The sequence below is a fragment of the Cavia porcellus genome, unplaced genomic scaffold (genome assembly GCF_034190915.1).
Source record: "Cavia porcellus strain 051 isolate PalLab524CR breed Dunkin Hartley unplaced genomic scaffold, mCavPor4.1 scaffold_9, whole genome shotgun sequence".
Lineage (NCBI taxonomy): Eukaryota > Metazoa > Chordata > Mammalia > Rodentia > Caviidae > Cavia > Cavia porcellus.
In genome coordinates, this window is record NW_026947492.1 from 35,117,995 (window position 1) to 35,132,661 (window position 14,667).

General features: G+C 35.9%; 1 protein-coding gene across 4 annotated transcripts in view; it reads right to left on the minus strand.

Annotated features, from left to right (window-relative positions):
- Arhgap42 (Rho GTPase activating protein 42) overlaps positions 1–14,667 on the minus strand; it is a 239,955-nt gene that overhangs the window by 82,293 nt on the left and 142,995 nt on the right. The gene's annotated exons all lie outside the window — the stretch shown is intronic.

The window sequence follows — 14,667 nt, forward strand, 5'->3', positions numbered from 1 at the left end:
CTTCATCTCAGTGGCACAGACTTTGTAGCTTCCATCACTGACCTTTGGGCCTCCCCAGCACAGATCCATGAAAAGGACTTGCATGAGTCATTGCTGCGGGCTCTGTGCCTCCAGTTGGACTCGTGGGAGGCACTGTCAGGGATTCCAGACAGTACTAGTCTCGGCTGTACTAGTGCAGGATATTGCCATGGGATCCAGGTCCTCAGCTGGATTTTCTAGGTCTGTAGTGTGTGGACAGATTTCCTTCACTTTCTTTGTATGTGACTCCTTGGGAGGCATTATACTACAAATTATGTGTCTTATATTGACTTGTTCACCTTGCAATCCCTGACTACAACATTTATTATTCATTTTTGCAGCTGTATTGGGGTATATGCAACAAACTAAAATGTAAATCTGAAGTTAACCAGGCAATTGTAATGTTTAGACAATGATACTTTCTGTTTTCTTAAAATTAGTCAAAATGTTTACATATGATAAATCAACAACAAAACATGATAAAATTTTTAGAGATATAATTTTTCAGAAACTTTTTATGAATATAATGGTTGACTGTGTCAGCTTGAGAAGTTTAGTTAAGGAAGCTTAATTGGCTCAGTAATTCCATATCCTATGTTGTAGAAGGCCCATCATGGGGTGGCTCACTGCTTGTATGGTATAAAGGGGAAATGAAGGACTGATCTGCCTCTGTTCAGTGGAGCTCCACCCTTCACCTTCAGCTTGGATACTATCTCCTGGCTTCTAGCATAGACTCATCAGCCTCCTGATACAGACTTATGCAGGACACTTCAGTGAGCTCCAGACCTTGTACTGAATCCTTTGGTTTGCAATATGCAGATATACTCTGTAACTCTTCTTCATCCAACTGTGTAAGTCACTACTGACAGATGATCTTATAATTTCTTATACTTTTTTTTCCCACTGGGAACTGAACTCACGACTTCACACTTGCCAGGCAGGCACTGTGCCACTGACCTGTAACCCTGGTTCTTACACATTTGTATATCTTGTGTTATATCTATTTCTCAAGTAAAACACTAAGTGATAGAATGGGATAATTTCAAATTTATATAGCTGCATACTCCAAATCAAATGAAAGATATTTTGAAGTAGAAAGTGGTGTATAAGCATCTGATAGTGAAAACAGTGAACTTGATTGATTTAAGTTGATTCTATGAGAAATGTTTTTATTCTGCAAAATTTTGAATGCAATCATACATAAGTAAGCTAAGAAAAGTGTTAATATGAAAGATTTCACAGAAAGTTGTTAGGATTTGGGTCGTTTTTTCAGAAGTGGCTGCATGTAGAGTGTGTGACACTGGGATTGATTCTCTGTGCAATGTTAGGGTTAATGCCACTAGGATTAAGGGTTTGAGTGCTACCCGTACTAAGCAGCCTGGATAGGATATAAGGAATAGCAAGAGCTTGGGCTTCCCTTGTTGCTTTGCCACCTTCTGCCCTCCACGAACTGTTTGTCCTCTGTGATGTCACCCTGCCTTGGAGCCAGCCAATTAGACTGAAACCTCTAAACACTGAGTGAGATCAACATTTTTCTCTTTAACTTTGGGTAGCGGGTATTTTCTCTCAGCAAAAAACAAAAGTAATTAAGATAAAAATCAACTTGCTAAAACAGTAACTAGTACACTGAGCTTTATAACCATTCCAGATCCAACTGTACTATTCAATAAGGGCCCAAGACTTTAATGTTTGATTTGATCTGCCCCATTCTCTGTACAGCAGAAGGGGAAAGCTGATGCTAAGCTGTCACTTTCCCTCAACCTCGTGCCACAGGGCATACAGAAGAGCCAGGACTTTGGAGTCAGATAAGAATCCACATGCCAGTTTCACTACTGACTAAACACTGTTTCATCCACCTGTGTCTAAACCAGGCCATCTATGACACTACCAGATGCAATCATAGTTATTAGAAGATTACATAATCAATGAGAAAGCAAAAGTATTCTGAGTTAAGCAACTCCACATCTTTTGGCATATGGTCAGGGACAAGCAGGCAGGGAGAAATAGCTGGATTTTCATCTTCAAATACATCATCCAAATGATATTACATTAAAACTTCCAGTATTTAGCAGTATGTGACCCCATCCAGGCTCTGTATCTACTTTGGCATTTTTAATGTTACATTCTGTCTGGGGTGGGACTTGCAGTACAACTCAACCCCCTTTGCATGTAAAAACAAAAACAGTTCACATGTCTTCTGGATCCAAAAGTTGCTGTGTCTCCTTATTAGTTCTGTGAAGGAGAATGCCTTCAGAGTTTGGAAAAAGACTAAAATATAAGCAATAAATTTCACTACAGTAAAATCATGAAAAAAAATTGAGAGGAAAGTGAGATGGGGGTTGGGAGGAGAACCTAAAATAAACACCCGGAAAAGTGCTGTAGCTCTGCTTTGTTTTATCAGTGACATTTCACTTTTGTGACTTCATCATCCAATGATTCCATTCTAGCACTTAACATTTTTGTTCCAGTTTGCTAGCTAACATTAAGTGATTTTCAACATCTTTGAATGTATTAGGTTCATAGATTATTCTTAAAATGATTTTCCTACTACTAAACATTGGACCCCAGAAAAAGAGACCCTTCCCAAAATATCCACAAAATGGTACATCAAGCCTTGGATTAGACTTTGAGACAGCTGAGGTGAAAGAACATAATGAAGTTTATTTTAAATCAAGATCAAGAAGAAGAACAACTGAAAAAAAAAGATTACTGCTTTTAAAATAAGTTTTATATCTTAATATCTGTCATTACGAATTTTGCCAGGACAATAACTTGAACTATTAGTAATTACAAATCCCAATTCCAGAGTAGCAGCTTTTATGTTATGATCATGAGGAGAAGCAACTGCATAAGGAAATAATGAGGTTACCAATGGAAGACCACATAGCAATGGTCATAAAGTGCACATGAACAGAATGAAAGCTACTGCTGAAGTAGAAATATCTACTCTCTGAGACCGCATTCTAATGTCTAAGTAGCATTACTCCTACAGTGCATTTCAATACAAACTTGTCACTAGTGTTAAATACTAAGTAAGGACTTGTTCAGTATTTTCCAGATATAATAAACTACCTTGCATTCCATGTTTTAAAAGTATGCTCAGTCTGAGGCCCACATGCATCTCTAGGGTTATTCAAGCATCCCACAAAGACCCAGAAAGAACCAAGTGTTTCTTTTGTTCAAGCCCACAGACCAAAACCTGTCACTTTTGCTAAGCTTCTTCAGTATTTTTCATTTGCACTCTTCTCTGTGCAGTTCTCCAAATAGACATTCAAACCCTTCTGTTTTTAGAATTTACTAATAAGAAAGAAACAGACATGCTACTTACCAAAGTGACCATTTATTCTATGCTGGACCGTGGTAAACACTGCGAATATCAAATGAATAAAGAATCTGTCCTTAAAGAGCTCAGCTGAGAGATTAAAATGGACAGATAAAAAGATAAATTGTAACACAACATGTAGTGCTTTCTGAAGACATAAGAGTTCTGTAGCTGCAAAAGCAATCCAATCCCAGGTTTAGAAACGGGATTTAGTTAATATTGTATTGTTCTTATGGGAAAAACGTAGTGTAAACAAGGAGTAGAATAGAGGATAGATGTGAAGGAGGAAAAACATGTTCAAATGGGAAGAATAAGGGAGGGGAGAGACAAAAAGAAGGAAAAGGGGAAAGAAAATGGAAGGAAAAAACAGAAACAAAACTTTTGAAAATGAAGAGGAGAAGGGTTAAAGAGAGGGGAAAGGAATGGGAAAAAAGAATGAAGATATATTATGCACAGGTACAAATTGCCTATGATGAATGTAATCAATGTATGACAAATATGTACTAATAAAAAAAAAAAGTTGGGGGGCTGAAGATACAGTTCAGTTGTAGAGCATCTGCTTAGCATGCCTAAGGCCATGGTTCAATCTCTAGTACCCACAAAAATGAAAAATAAATATAAAAAATAAAAATTATTTAAAACTTTAATCGTTTTGCCAAATGATTTTCTCATTTTATAACCACAATGAATGCAAAGAAGAAATATAGAGGAGAAAGGACACACAGGGCACAGAGAAATCAAAGGGGAAGTGAAAAGTGATTACTACCAAATCAGAAAGGCATGAACAGATAGAGGAAATAGGTAGGGAGGAGGAACTATATATATACAAACAAGGCAGAGGGAGAAAAATTAAGGCAACCCAGTGGTCATCAGCTCAAGGTTTGACATACGTGGCCAAATACATGGTATAAATAATGGATCTTGGTGTAGTGTGATGGCAACCATGTAAACAGAAATGACAAAACAAAACTCTGTCATCTCTTGCCTGGGCAAGTACACAGCCAAGCTAAATAGATAGATAGATAGATAGATAGATAGATAGATAGATAGATAGACAGATAGATAGATAAATTCTTCTCTGAAGGAATTTCTAAGAAATTTTTAAACAATTCTATCAGCTTCCTTGTGCCATTTAAGTACTTTAAAATACAGGAATAACTCCCAACAGAGAGAGGACCATACTACTCACCAGAGATTTGGAAAGAATATAGAATGGTGCTTCTCAAATTTTATGCACCTGTGAATCAGCTAGAAATTGTGTTAAAATGTGGACATGGACTTGATTATTTTGAGGTAGGGCCAAAGACTGCATTTCTTTAAAATCCCGTGTGCTGCTACTGACTGCTGGACAACACTGTCGGTGCTAAGGAGATAGAAGATTCTCATGGTGCCACGTGGAAAACTGACGACAGTGCTGAGAGCACCAGCCAAGGGTACATAGACACAAACCAAAAGGAGGCAGCTAAGCACGAGGCCAAGAAAACACTAGAATTAGTCAACTTCTGGAAAAGAAGGAACAGGACACTTTTCACTGATCATCAATTTCAGACCAGGCACTTTTACACATACACGTTAACTGTCATACTGCCTTGTACTGTCATGACATTAAGAAATTGTCCTGAAGTCACCAAGTTCATATTTGACACAGTCAGGATTCAAACCAAGGCTAGCTGGATCAAAGCTTGTGTTTCCCTCTTAAATAATTCAGTCTCTAAAAGACAGGCCCAAGAGACAGCCAAAACCGAGGCGTGTATTTTAAAGAGGAGCTGCAGGAAGCTGCAGTCTTTCATTTCTTCACATGAAATGCTACTTGATAATGACAGGAAATGTAATGAACAGATTCTCTCATAAAATTCTAATGTACAGAGAAAACATTTATGAGTAAAGCAATACAGCAAAGCCCCCAAAGTGCGTATGAGCTTGCTCTCTAAAGAAACGTTGTTCTTCAAGGTATAAATTAAACCAAAATTTCCCCAAAGGTTCAAGTGAACATAAGAGACCAGAAGAGACACACAGGAAGTTTTTAAATTGTCAATGCACTTGACCTTTAATTTTCAAAATGTAAGTCTGTTATTTCTGATTTCACTCAGACTAAGAAATAGCAAGAAAAACTGAACAAGGAAAATCGAACACTCCATTTCTAGTGAATTAAAAAAATACAAAAATTTGGCTTAAAGAGACAATACATTCTCACAATGAGCTCACCAGCATTACCAGCTGGGACCAGTTAACCACATTTACCAAATAAGGCATATTTTTCAGGGCTTGGAATTTTCTACAGTGAGCTCACTTTGCTTCTCAGTGGGTTTCTACAGTAATTGTAGAGGTCATCTCTCCAACTCAAAGTCAGTAAATCACCAGGCTCTCCATGCAAACGTGGGTTGCATGGTCCCTGGAGAGCACTCCTAGGCCTTCAGGTCGCTGCTGACTATATACAGAAGAGAAAGACACAAAACTGATTCAATATGCAGTACAGCAAGAAGCTGTATTAAACTACGCCTATGAACAGAGTGTGTACTAGTGTGAGCGTAAAATATGGTTCTTACCTTATTTCTCTCAATATATGTGCCTAGTTGGAAACATACTGTTCATTCTCTGTGGCTAAGTATACAAACGTATGTAGAAATTTCAAAACTGTTGACTAACAAATCAGTTTATTTGTCTGCACAATTCTGAAGAAACAATTTTTCCATTTTTAAATGAGTGCTTCTTTATAATTAAGAAGGTACACACACACAATAAAATTAAATCTAACCTCAGCACTATAATCTCAACTCTTCAGAAGGCTGAGGCAAAAGGATCACAAGTCTTAAGCCCATTCTGGGAAATTTGCAACTTAGTGAGACTTTGTCTGAAAAAGACAAAAAATAATTTTTTTAAAAAAAGAAGATCTGAAGTATCAGGAGAAAGGGCCTGGATTCAATTCCTGTATTGATATTTTAAAAAAATTAATGATGAGATCTATCATATTCTTATTTAATACTATTGGGAAGAAGTTGAATACTATATTCAGCAGTTCTGGCTGACATTTGAAATATAAATATCAGCATCCAATTACTTAGTGAACTGGTTTTTGATCTTCTATATTTAAGCACATTCTTCTACAGAGGTAAAAAGGATTATTCATCTTTCCCTTGTAAATTGTGTGCCAAATCATAAAACTAAAGTGAAAATTTATGTTTTGCCTCAAAACTAAAAGATTTCTATGAAAATACACACAATTGAAATTAAAATTTTGGCGTCTGTGTAACAAATATAACTTCTAACGTTCAAATTCATACCCACGTTTATCTCACTATAAATTCTATGCTTTTCCAAACTAAAACTGCTATGCTTTGGGTATGACTTTAGTGTGTCCTGCAAAGGTTCATGCACTGAAACTTTGGTTGCCAGTGTGGGAGTACTGAGAGGTAACTGAACCTCTAAGCTGTGGGGACTGCTGAGAAGTGATTAGGTTTTAGGAGGATTAGAACTTTTCTCTCTGGAGGGTCTTTTTGCCACCCCTCAGGAACCCAAAAGAACAGGTTGCTGTAAACAAGCCTGACACGTTCTTGAATCTCTAGCTTCTCTTCAGCACACAGCCAATTTCCTTACTTGAGCTCCACCACCTTATGACATAGTTGGGGCCAACTTCAGAATGCAGTTTGGATCATTCAGTCATCACAATAATAAGCCAAGGAAACAACTTTATAAGTCAGCCTCATGCATTTTGTTATAGCAACACAAAAACAGATGAAAACAGAAGCTAAACCCTCAAAACAACATCAAGTCTGTGATATCAGGAAAAGTACAGTGCAGAGGTAAAATCAGAAATTCATTTCAGCTCCTAGCAAACTTTTTCTACAAGGGGTCAGACAATAAATATCTTATTCTTAATGAGCTACCTGATCATCTATATAACTATTCAACTGCTGCTGAAAAGGGAAAGTAAATTCTGAGAACATGTAAACAAATGGGATTGGGTTCTAATAAAACTTCATAGACACTGAAGTAAAATTTTAAATAATTTGTACATGACAAATTATTTCTTAAATTATTAAAAAAAAACTTTTAAAAATATAATGCCTATTTGTAGCCCCTGGGCTATGCAAAAAGAGATAATGTGCTAGATTTGGCTTACAACTTGCCAACCTGTTTTAAACATAAAATTAACCTTTTCCTATCAGTAGAGAAAGCAAATGCCACTCTTAACTCTAGGACAGAAAACTCATCTTGAGGTAGAAGAGAGTCCAGTCAGATGTGGGTGTTTTACTGGGTTGCTTGCTCTGGAGTTGTAAGGAAGAACTGTAAAGGCATCAGAGGACAGGGTTTCATCCTCCCCTCTGTCATGCTTCCTTAGAAAATGTGACAGCAGTACAATTTAAGGATGGGACCCACAGTCACAACATGTTTGGTAACTAGAACATCTTACCATCAAAAGAACACGTGGGTGAGATTAGACCCATGTCAAATGATAAAAGTCTTTGCTCTAAATTGACTATGAGTGCCATCAAATGAATTACAGATCTTGGGAGTGCCCTTGTCTTTTCCATGGAATTTGTGGAAGAGCCTCATGTTGGTCCTTCAGTTTCATCACAGTAGGCAAAATTTACCACCAATATTAAGATAAGTACTGATGAATTAATGTCTTGTAGCTAGTTAGTTAATGCCAGCCACTGGTATACTACTCATAAGCTGTCTTCTTAAGAAATATATCCAAGACTCCATTGGTCACCTGCATATAGAATCATGGTTATGAACATGGTCCTACATAGGTTCAATCCCTGCTTGTTACTTACTAGCTGTTTAATCCTAGGCAAATTATATATTACTTTCTCTGTGGCTCAGTTTGTTGGTAAAAAGAGAATGAAAATATGATGGGATTACCATAGTGATCAAATAAATAAAGTATATATGAGCTGTGTATAAGTGACCAAATATACTAGTTAAGAGGATTAAATGACTTTGTATGTAATGTGCCTAAAAAAATACTTGATTTGCTATTATAAAAAGTAAGCATTTTGTTTTTTAAATTAAGTTTATTGCTACATTTTAGGTATACACAATGATCAGATTCATCAGAGTTTGTACCTCTACATGATGTATCTTGGTTCTTTTTTCCCTCTTCCTCCCTCATTTCACTCTCTCTTCCTCTTTTTATTTACAAAGTCTGTCTGTTTTTTTAATTCTTTTTGTATATCATTTTGTTCCCCCCACCCCATTTCCCTGCTCATTTGAACATTATTAATATACATTTTAGTCCTTATTTAGACTTTTGGTTTCTCACACCAGAAGTAGTATTTATGTGTATGTTCAAATTTATTTCACTTAAGAATATGTCTTGAGAGGCTGGGGATTTAGCTCAACGGCCTAAGCGCCTGCCTTACAAGTGCAGTAGTGAGTTTAATCCCTGGTACAAAAAAAGAAAGAAAAAGAATATGGTCTCAATGATCTATCCATTTAGCCAAAAATGTATCAAGTTTACCCTTTTATGACTGAATAGTACTCCACTGTATGTATGTGTGTGTATGTATGTGTGTGTATGTGTGTATCTTCTTTATCCATTTATAGGTTGATGGGCATTTGGGCTGTTTCCAAGATTTACCTACTACAAACTATGCTGCTATCAAACATGGATGTGCATATACTGCTGTAGTATAATGCTTTTAATTCTTTTGGGAAGATACCAAGAAGGGCGAATAACTAGGTCAAATGGAGCCTCTCATTATTAGTTTTTTGAGGTCTCTCCACACTGATTTCCACAAGGACTGCATCAGTCTGCACTCCCATCAACAGTGGAGAAGGGTTCCTTTTTCCCCAGAACCTCTCTAGCATTTGGTTATTGGTTGATCTCTTGATAATAGTATTTTTTTTTTTCTGGAATGAGATGAAATCTCAGGGTTGTTTTAATTTGCATCTCTCTAATGATCAGTGATGTTAAAACTTTTGTCACATATTTATTTGCCATTTCTACTTCATCTGAGAAATATCTATTCATTTCAGATGCTCATTTTTGGACTGGGTCTTTAAATTTGGGAGGTTTAATATTTCTTTTTTTAGTTCTTTATATATTCTAGATTAGTTCTCTGTCTGAGAATCAACTGGCAAAAATTTTTTCCACAATTCGGGTTGTCTTTTCACTCTGTGGGTGGTTTCTCTTGTTGTGCAAAAAGCTTTTTGATAAGATGAAATCTCAGTTGTTGATCCTTTGTGATAGTTCCTGTACAACTGGGAGTTTGTTCATAAAGTTTTTGCTTACATCAATGTCTTCAAGAATGCTACCTCTTCTATGTTCTGGCAGATTTATTGTTTTAATATTTAGACTCTTTATCAAGTTCAGTTTAGTTTCAAGCACGGTAATAGACATGGGTAATGTTTTGTTGTTCAATATGTGGGAAGTCAGTTTTTCTAGCCCTATTTATTAAAGAGGCTATCTTTCATCCAGTGAAAGTGTTTGGAATGTTATTGTTTAAAAAGATAACTAAATAAAAATACCAAAGATTTTTCCATTCCTTATTACTATGTATCTTTTATTTTTCTCTTTATATTTTGGTTTTCTTATAAAGAAAACCATGCAATACTTAAAAACTTTAACTTAAAAATTTTTTTAAAAGTAAGAATCAATAATCCTGCAACTTTCTCTCAACAGAAGTTGCAACAAAGTGAACCATAGGCACTTTCAAAATAACTATAAAGTGGATTATAATTTACTGAGAGAATTCAGCCCCCAACAAAACCTTGCCAAAGAATTATCTCTCCAGAAGACAGAAACTCAGGAAAATGATTCCTGATCATTGAGGGGGAAGGGGGTGTCTGCTGAAAACAGAGCAAAGATATGGTGTGATCTACTAAGTCTACAGTCTGACTCCATATGTCATATTTTTCTGGATTATCATCATCATCAATTCAAAACCTCATCTATTACATTATATGAAAAATTCAGCTGAGGAACAAAAATCTGTAATTTTATAATGTATTATTTGTAATATTCTAAGTCATTTATTGAGACAACAAATTTTGACATAAGAAATCTAAGGCTGTAACAAGATTTATGATAATTCTCCTTTCTAAACACTATGCAGCTAAATAATATGTGCAAGACATGTTTAAAAACAATGAACAAATGTTGAGAGGCAGAACCAAATCCTACCATGGACAGAACAAAGGGAGAAGATTTATTGTTCTATTATAGTCTTCAACATGAAACCAATGTAAAAAAAATCAAGTTCTATTTTGAAATGACTAACATTATGTTTATTTCTGCATTAAATCCATGTAGGAATGTCATATGATTTTTATTAAAGTCTTATTACAAATGAAAACCACTGTTTTGCAAAACATTTCTAACAGAAATGAAACTATATCTTTCAAGTATTCTTCAAGTCTTCTTTCAGTAATGAAATAAGTCAATGTTAAGTACTTACTATATGCTGAAAATCCCAGGAACCAAGGAGAATTTCAAAATCAAGGGAAACATTAACTAGATTTCATTTGAAATGGGCATATTTGAGTGTCATGGAAACATTTTTATAATTTGTATATATTTTATATAATTATTTTTAAGGGTACAGAAAATGAAACATGTTACCAAAAAATCTCTTAAAAAGCTACATGAGGGTGCAAATTTGCTGGTCTGAGGAATTGAGTTCTAGTTTTCACTGTGCCACTAACTAGCTGTGTAGTCAATGTAAAATAAGCCATAAACTCCTTAAAGTTAGGATATCTCCAAAACTATATAATAGTCTGGTATGTTCACACACACACACACACACACACACACACACACACACACACACACACACACGTTTCCTTAATGTCTTATCTTTTTATTGAAGATTCAGATACAAAACTACCTATGTTTTCGCCAGAGTTTATAAACGTGAAAAGAACTGATAAGGCTTACAATCAATTCCCTCTGGGAGCAAGTACATTTTCAAAGCAGTCACAAAAACTCAGCCATCAATTTATTCTAAAAACATCCACAAAGAAAGAGAGGAAGGGAAGGGAGAAGTAGAAGATAAAAGAGACTTAAGATGTATTATATACATGTACCAGCTTTCCATGATGAATGCAATCATTATGCACTGCTAACATGTGCTAATAAAAATTTTAAAAGTATCCATGAAAATGTTATGATTTATTTTGATTTATAATAAGTTACTCTGTATAAATTAATAAAGTGGAAATTTTATTGGCATTACTGGTTCTGAATATATGCTTTCATTCATTTCTTAGAATTTACACTAAGAGTGTGAGATAAATTAAAGAACTCAAGCATTAGATGCAATCCTCTGACAGGTTAATATGTCTGCCTGCGGTACGAGTCCATTCTTCACATGCTGTCAGACTAACAACCATTAAATAAATACACAACAGCGACTGTTTATAAATGATTCTTTTTAACTAAAAAGCAAGACCTATTCACTGCTGACTCTCAGTTTTATAAGCGTATCATCAATCTCTTCCAAGGCCACTCCCAGATGCACCACACATCCCCTTCCCACAAAGGGAACTCAGCAGTGCCTCAGTTTCCTCACCACAGTATCACGTATCTCAAAACTCCATGAAGCATATGACAAAGAAATGTTTGTGCTATGGATTTTTATCCACTTCAGTTAAATAGCCACATCTGTTTCTGCAGCAAGGGCCACTTGACTCAGCGCTTTCCATTTCTGGTTGTCCTGCAGACAAGCTGGAGAGGTCGCTGACTGCAATGGAACATTTTACACTTAACCGAATCCCCGTCTTGTCCTCCCAGCTGGCTATCTCCCCAAAAGGCCTGTGGAAAACCTCCACTGAACAGTCTGTGCAAAGCAGCAGAACATCATTTGTAGAATTAACTTTATGTACCGAGTAAGAAAATACCTACATGAACAGATGGTAAAAGAATAAAAGACAAATAAAACACTTTCAAGTATTTTTGCTTCCTATAGATACATATATTTTAGAAAAGAATGCCTGTTTTTAATTCACTTTTCACCTTACTAAATATAAATTAGCAGCTTAAAACAGCTGGTATTAAGAGCTTTAGACAGATAAAATACACACAATCACCAGACAAGGGAATAGTCTTTATGTTCAAGACTTCATTGGTTTTACTTAACCACAAGCTGAGTATTTCAGTGAGCGTGCAAAAGCATACCATCCTGTTGGATGTTCTGGATTAGTCTACTCATTAAATTGGGATGTAAATAAAATAAAAGTGGTACCGCGACTGCCTGCTTTGCAATGGTAGCTGGCACCAAACCTTCCTGATAAGAGAATACACACAAACAGAATTTGCTTTTTTATACATGGTCAAAAAACTTGGAATATTCTGGACCTGTAGAATAAGTTTTCAGAAAGTACATTAATTCAACTTCACAGAAGTATCATCAACTAAGTGAAATATAACATGACTTCATTTCAGGTCTGTTCTTCCTTTCCAGGTCTGTGATCTGCAGGGAAAGCTGATCATTTTCTCACTTGTAAGCAGGTGGAACACTAATGGCCACCTTGCAGACTGTGAACATTTAATTAGATCACAAATTATGTAACAGCTCATTGAAAGTAGCACCCATATTTCTCCCAATAAAAATCAGCTATTATTATTTTTGAAGCCTCTTTCAAAAACAGACACATTACATTATTTTAAGTATTTTTCTTTCTTTGTCCCTTCCTTCTCCATTTCCTTTTCTGTCTTGTTTTTCATTCTCCAAATATCAAACTTTGAGAGTGTTTTCAAATTATAAAGGTCCTATTCATCATTTTCTTCCCCTCCCCCAAGGAAATCTGATTTTCTCTCACTTTAATAAATATCTGAAAGACTGAATTCCCAAATGTATATTAGATCTAAATAAAAGCTGGCTTGCTCAGTGTTTCCACTTAGAGGTCTTGAAGGAACTTCAAATTCATTCATTAATAAAACCTCAACTCACTACCTTTGCCATCCAAACACAAACATCGCCTGTCTCAGCAGATTCACAACCACCTGGCTGGAACCCTGGGGTGAGATCTGAAACCTCCCATTCCTCAATATACAGACCACCTCTTACTGGTTACTCTGAGAGACCTTTCCAGAGGTTCTGTCACTTATCTAGTTGAAAGCTATTACTGAACGGCCTCCAAACTGATCTTCCCATAAGCAGCCTTGCCTCTCTCAATCTGTGCACGACACGGCAGCACAGACATCGTACAGTGACATTTATAAATATAAATGCAATATCACTCTCCTTACCTTTGTTTCATCCTTAGGAGTAAAATACTATGGACCACATATGAAACTGTATGTATGGCCTTTGCTTGCATGAGACTCTGTTCTCTATACCTACAAGATCTTTCTTGTTATGTAACTGAATCTTTCTCTCCCTTGATGGCCTTTATTCACAAATATTTTGTTCCCTCTTCTGGAATACTTAGCAGATTTTTTTTTTCTCTCCTGAGATATTTCCATTACTAGGTATTTCTTTCTCATTATTAAGGTCTCTACTTATATAAGACTTCTGTAGAAGGCATCTATGGATCTTCTGCACAAGGACCATTAATCACACACTTACAGAGCATCCGGCACTTCTGTATCACAATCCTCAGTGCATCTGTAAGTACTTTAGTGTCCGTTTTTCATGAAAGATAATAAGTGACATAAATACAAAGATCCTGCCTTTCTTGTTTACTGCTGTAATCTCTTACCATATATGGGCCAATCATTTTTGCTGAATTACTGAATAATTACTGACAGACTATTAATGATTTATTGATAATAAATTACTGATAAATATTTGCTGATTACTGAACACAAACAGCTCTGATTTAATTCTTGACATGAAAATTATTCACAATTAGTAGGAAAAAAATCAACATAAAACTCTAATTCACAACAGCGTGTGACTACTTATACAGGAAATAAATATAAGGACTACTGGATCCTATGAGAGAAAAAGAGAATCAGTCTTGAAAGGCCTATGTGAAGAACATTTCTTTTAGATTCTGCAACATGAAGCAAACAAAGAGCAGGCAAGATTTTAAAAAGTGGAGAATGAGAAATATTCCAGGGAACGTTTGGAAAAGACATGGATAGAGTAAGGCATAAACAGAGACCAGTACATAGGTAACTGTGCCTAGCAGTAGTAGGAGTGCACTGACATTTGGAAAATAGCCAACGTGTGTTTCATTATTAGGATGAAACTATTCTCTGATAACCACTGAAAGTTTTACGTCTGGAAGAATGACATGATTAGAGAAGGTAAAATTTTACTAAGAGATTACAATGAGGGTATAGTGTCAAAGAGAAAGTTATTGGGATACTTCAGTCAGAAAGAGGAAGAAATAAATAGAAATAACACTGTAGCACAATGAACAGCACTGCTGGG